The 6,294-nt window shown below is 33.3% G+C and overlaps 1 long non-coding RNA gene across 1 annotated transcript; it reads right to left on the bottom strand.

The window, feature by feature from the left end:
* Positions 703 to 5,810, bottom strand: LOC109335116. The gene is made up of 3 exons (XR_002106179.1): positions 5,800 to 5,810; positions 1,051 to 1,053; positions 703 to 827 (listed from the first exon to the last, which is right to left on the bottom strand). It is a non-coding gene; the product is annotated as an uncharacterized LOC109335116 (long non-coding RNA).

Here is a 6,294-nt window from a genome sequence, read left to right as displayed (position 1 = left end):
TTGCAATTGTAATGGGCCGTGCCAAAACATAAACAAAAAAATTAAACTACAGAACGTAAATCATTCATCTCAATTTCTGGAATTATGCAGAGCATAAATCATTCTACTATAGTTGCTATTCGTGTAACTTTCCCTCATTTCAAAGAACAAAATAATATTTCAAAGAACAAATCAACATTTCAAAGAACAAAGAAAAACTTTCCAGCTTCTTCTCTTCTTGAAGAAATCCATTCATCTCTTCTTCCATATCCTTATACGATCCTTCACTCAAATCCATTGCCACAAATCCTTTCAAATCCTTCACTCAAATCCACTATCATCTCCATTCATGTGTAAATACTTCACTCAAATCAACTAATCCTTCACTCAAATACGGTTAGTTGATTTCTTTTTTAATTGATTTCTTCGTTAGTTGATTCGTGACTACATATGCTTCTCATTCAATTCAAAGTGTGAATTACAGTTAGGATTAGGGTTTATCTAGATTTGTTTCAAACACGGTTCATTGATTTCTTCATTAGTTTCTTTTACAAACTGATACTAATTTGTGCTTAAACCATGAATATGAATTTAAAATTGGTTTTCGGAATTCTGCTCTTACTTTTTTTGTAACAAGTGACACAAAGGATGGATTCCTTCTGATGCCTCGGCAAAAGAAATTAGATGTGTGTGCTTTGAAATTAGATGTTAGCATACAGAAGGTGTTTTTGGAGGTGCTGTTACATAGGGAGCTTGAGAACTAGGAGAAGGTGTTTTTGGAGGTGTTGTTACATGGGGTGGTTGAGAAATTGGAGAAGGTGTTTGTGGTGGTGTTGGAACATAAAGAGCTTTTGGATATAATATAAATCACCTTTGATTGGATCTAAATCATGCACATTCCTGCTTTTGTATTGTATATATATATCTTAAGCACATGAATGATGCAACTTTTGAATACTGGAACCTGAGGATTATGCATAAGCTAGTCACTACTCACTAATCAATATTAAATTTGTTCATGAAAAATAGAGATTAGAAAAGATAACAAGGAAGAGGCAATAACAGTTGCACGTTCTAACTCTAACTTGTACTTTTCATGTATATGTTTTGTTCTCTTGCAACCACACAATGTCATGTTCACTATGTTTTTTGACTTTTAAGTAAAAGCTTGTGCTGGTCAATGATAAAACACTATGCCAGTTAGTTAATATGTCCAAATATTTAGTCACATAAGTATTGAAATATATTTAGCCCATCAGAATTTATATTATGAGAAATATCTATCTGATTATATTTAAACACTCTTATATGTAACACTGAATTAAAATTTTACTACTGGTAACACTAGATAGCCATTATAGTCTGCAAAATCTTATCCAGTAACATTTGTTATGTATGCACTAAGTTTCAGTGCTTCGATTATGAAGTTGTTTATATCTTTCTTCCTCTCAGGTTGAACAACCAAACCAAATATAAAAAAAATAGTTTTTTACAATTGAAGAGTAAAATAAGGTAACATGCAGTGATAGACTAGAGAAGGATATTCAACAAAATCTGACTAAGGCTCTAGAATGAGTAAGATTCAACAACATTTTATGCCTTACAAACTTTGACACTTGACCATTCATTTGCATTATCTCTTGGTTTTGAGTCTTGTCTTTTAAGCTTCCTGTATTGGCTTCATTGTATAAACTACTTGGGAATGATTCATTCTTGGACTCTTGGTTCCGAAGTCACTTGTTCGAATTTTTGTTTGTTGAGAAATAAGAGCTTGCATTGCAATCCTTGGTGGTATTCTAGGACTCTTGACTATATCTTTACTAGCTTCAAAGATGAGTTTACTATAATTGAGACATCTACACAATCTTGATCTTTCCTCAAATGTGCTTTTTGGATGAGACTGAAATTCATTCAATTTGGAAATGAGTTAGAGTTGTTGGTGTAAAATATGGTAGTAAGATGAAAATTCTAGTAAATGTTATCAATAATATCAATTGGAAGAAAGGGTCGAGGACAATATATTTAAGATGATTGGCACTTATGAATTACATGTGCTTATGTTATAGTGATTTACTTAGTCTAAAATATTTGTTTAAACTTTATGGTATTAGAGGTACACTAAAGGTGTGAGAATTCTCAGAGTAAGGCCACATGCCTTAAGTTTAATAAACATTTCCCTTCTTCATGTCATGCAATAAATCAAAACTATATCAGAATAGAAGTGGCTAAGGCTCTAGAGTCTAGACCATAAAAGAAGGGTGAAAGAGCCAAATTAAGGTATGAGGATTTGTATGGAACCTCATGATCAATTTGTTCACTCAAATGGTAGGTGCTTCTCTTCATGATCAATTTGTTCTTTTGTTTGTTTGTTTAGATGTAGTTGAAATACTAAACTTTGTGACAGACATGACACTCCATAATTCTCTTAATGAGACAAATTTGTTTTTTCTGCAGGTCATGGTTCATGTCACTATGATTTGCAAAACACTATGGTTTAATTTGTCATGCATGCTTGCATTGAGGTAATACTTAAGTTGTTTTTAAGTTAATCATTTAGTATCTCTAATGATTTAGTAATTGAATTTAACATAAAAAACAAATTCACACAATTATGATCGATAAGAGTTGGATTGAGAAACCAATTAGATCAAAGGAGTTTTTGGATGGGGTGGTGCAATTTTGGATTTCGCCTTTTCAAATGTACATATAAGTGATCAAATTCCATGTCCTTGTATTACATGTGGATTTCTTAAAATGGGTAATAGAATTGAAGTGTTTAGTCATCTACTTCAAAGAGGGTTTTCCATAAAGTACACATTTTGGTACATGCATGGGAATGTGCAAGATAATGTTGAAACTATAGCTCAACCACAAGAAGAGTGGGTTAGACAATATCCAATGCAGGATATGTTAGATGATGTTTTTGGCATCTTTGATGATAGTGGAATTCAAGATTTCGGTCACTCAAATATAATAAATGATGACCAACCTAGGGGTGATGCAAGTAAAGTCCAACAAGAAAAAATAAAAGAGCAATTAGGTGATAGAAATGAAGAATTGTACCCTGGTTGTAGAAAATATAGTAAAATATCATTCATTGTTCTTTTGTATCATATGAAAGTCTTATGTAGTGCAACAGACAAAACTTTTTCTATGATCATTGATCTTTTAAATGATGCTTTTTCCCATGCAAAACTCTCAGCATCTTTATACCAGGCAAACAAGTTGATTAAGAAGTTAGATTTAAGCTATGAAAAGATTCATGCATGTCCGAACAATTGCATGTTATATTGGGGTTCATTGGAAGACAAGAAGAGAGATAATTGCAAGATTTGCAATGCATCTAGGTGGAAATCTAATGGGAATATTAGTGATGCAAATGATATAGTGGTTGGCCAAAATAAAAAATACATACCAGCAAAGGTCTTACAGTACTTCCCACTTATACCAAGATTGCAAAGACTATACATGTGTTCTAAAACTATAGAGCTTTTGAAATGGCATGCTAAAAATGCAAACCGGGATGGGTTGGTAAGACATCCGAAAGATAGAATGGCATGGAAGGAGTTTGACAAAATGTATCCGGACTTTGCTTTAGATTCTCGTAATATACGGCTTGCATTAGCTACAGATGGTTTCAATCCATTTGGAACTTTAAGTTCTAATAATAGCATTTGGCCTGTGATGTTGTATGCTTACAATTATCCTCCATGGTACTGTATGAAGCAAACTTCTCTCATAATGTCGATGATAATTCCTGGTCCTAAGATGTCTGACAATAGTATTGATGTTTACTTGCTGCCCCTAGTTTCAGAGTTACAAAAATTGTGGAAAAGAGTGGAAGCTCATGATTCCTCTACAAAAGAATCATTTCAAATGCGTACTGCATTGTTTTGTACTATTAGCGACTTCCCAAGTCTAGACAACTTATCTGGATGGAACACTCATACATCACTTGCTTGTCCATCGTGTAATTTTGATATAGAGTCTAAATGGCTAAAGTTTGGCGGAAAATATTGCTTCATGGGACATCGTCGATATTTACCACTTGATCATAAGTATAGGATCAATAAATCATCCTTTGACGGTTCTATTGAGCTTAGACCTTCCCCTATCCCGCCTTCGGGTTCAAATATGTTGCGAGATATAGAATTGGGTCGTAAAAGGCCCCGTGATGAGGTTAAGAGTGAAAACAACCCACCACAATGAAAGAAAAAGGGTATATTTTGGGATATACCTTATTGGAAACATCTTCTTATTCGTCATTGCCTTGATATGATGCACATAGAGAAAAATGTTGGTGACAATATATTATTCACCATACTTGATGACAAAAGTAGAACAAAAGATAATCTTAAAGCTCGTAAAGACTTACATGCAATGGGAATTAGAGAGAAGCTTCATCCATATCCGAATTCCTCTAAGTTTCCTCCATCATGCTTTAAAATGAAAAATCAAGAGAAAGATATCTTTCTAAAAATTCTTAAAAGTGTGGTATTTCCGGATAGTTTCTCATCAAACATTTCTAGATGTGTTGATTTAAAGAAACGCAAGATCTCTGGACTAAAGAGCCATGATACACATATTCTGATGGAACATATTTTTCCAATTGCCTTTAGAAGATCTCTTCCTAAAGAAGTTACTTCAGTGTTGATTGAGCTATGTAACTACTTTAGAGAATTATCAAGCAAAGTTTTAAATGTCAAATATTTAAAGAAACTCCAACAACGGATTTCTTTGACCCTTTGCCATATGGAAATGATATTCCCTCCATCCTTTTTCACTATCATGGTTCATTTGGTCATTCATCTTGGGGAGGAAGCAAGGATTGCTGGTCCTCTACACTATAGATGGATGTATCCTATTGAAAGGTAACTTTTTACTTTACATGCTTAGTTATTTATTTTATTAGGACTTCCATGTTGATTCATTTCCTTTTAATTCTAGGACTCTTGGCCATTTAAAATCATAAGTCCGTAACAAGGCTACACCAGAAGGTTGTATAGCTGAAGGGTATATTATGGAAGAATCTCTAACTTTTCATTCGAGATATTTTATGAATGGTGACATTGAAATAAGGTTCAATCGACCAAAACGCAATGACGATGATCTTGGGGTCAATGTTTTTAGTGACTCTACTATAATACAATTTATTATTTTGAGTATTCTCTTTTATATTTTTTACTTTAACCCTGTAATTTTAACATGGTATCAGAGTCATGGTATCCGCCTTGAGAAGCTACAAGCTCATCGTTATGTGTTAACTAATTGTCAATTGGTTGATACATTTCGCGAGTAAGTTATATGTTCTTATTAATAGTTTATTTTCATACTATGATGCATTACAATATCAAATATATGACAACTATTGACTTCTTCATCCAGAAAGTATAAAACCGAGGTCACAAGGATGCATCGTGGCCAAAGAAACTCCACAAAAGTTGTGGAAGAATATGTACACAAGCATTTCCACGATTGATTTAAAGAATATATATATATATATATATATAATTTCACCTAACTTTTGTTTATGCTCAAAAGCTCATGAGTGTATGTAGTTGTCCTTACCTTTCAACAAAATAATAGGTTGCGAGAAAGGAAGATCCAGATATTACAAGTGAAATTGAATGTCTTGCAAAAGGGCCAAATAATATTTCTCGAAGATTTGATGGGTATAATATCCATGGATTTAAGTTTCGATTAAAGAGGAAGGAGCAAGAATTGAGAACACAAAATAGTGGTATTGTTATGTCTGCTGTAACTAAGAGATTTTCAAGTGATAAGGAACCTATTGAGATATCAAGTGATGTTATGTACTACGGGAAATTGGTTGACATCATAGAGTTAGACTGCTATGGTAATTTAAGGGTTGTGCTATTCAAATGTGATTGGGTAGACACTACACTTAACAAGGGAATGAAAATTGATAAATTTGGGATAACAAGTGTAATTTTTTCCTGTTTAATACACACCGGTGCAAATGAAGCAGATGAACCATTCATCCTTGCAACTGATGCTAGAATGGTATATTATATTGATGATCCAGTTGATCAAGGTTGGTGTTGTGTTTGCCACATGAAGCCTAGAGACATCTATGATATGGGTGATCTGAACTTTGAGGACTTAGAAGAGTCATCAATGGAAGACATATCTTTTTTGTGAGCAACATTTGGAGAACATCGAAGAATTACAATTAGTGCAGGAAGGTGTAAATGAACAAGAACAAGAAAAACATGGATCAAATAATGATGAAGATTGTGATAATTTTAGTGATGATGAAGAAGGAAGAATGTTAGAGTAGTTTAATATCCTATA

The sequence above is a fragment of the Lupinus angustifolius genome, chromosome LG20 (genome assembly GCF_001865875.1).
Source record: "Lupinus angustifolius cultivar Tanjil chromosome LG20, LupAngTanjil_v1.0, whole genome shotgun sequence".
NCBI classification, from domain to species: domain Eukaryota; kingdom Viridiplantae; phylum Streptophyta; class Magnoliopsida; order Fabales; family Fabaceae; genus Lupinus; species Lupinus angustifolius.
This window is presented reverse-complemented; position numbering and strand designations above follow the sequence as displayed.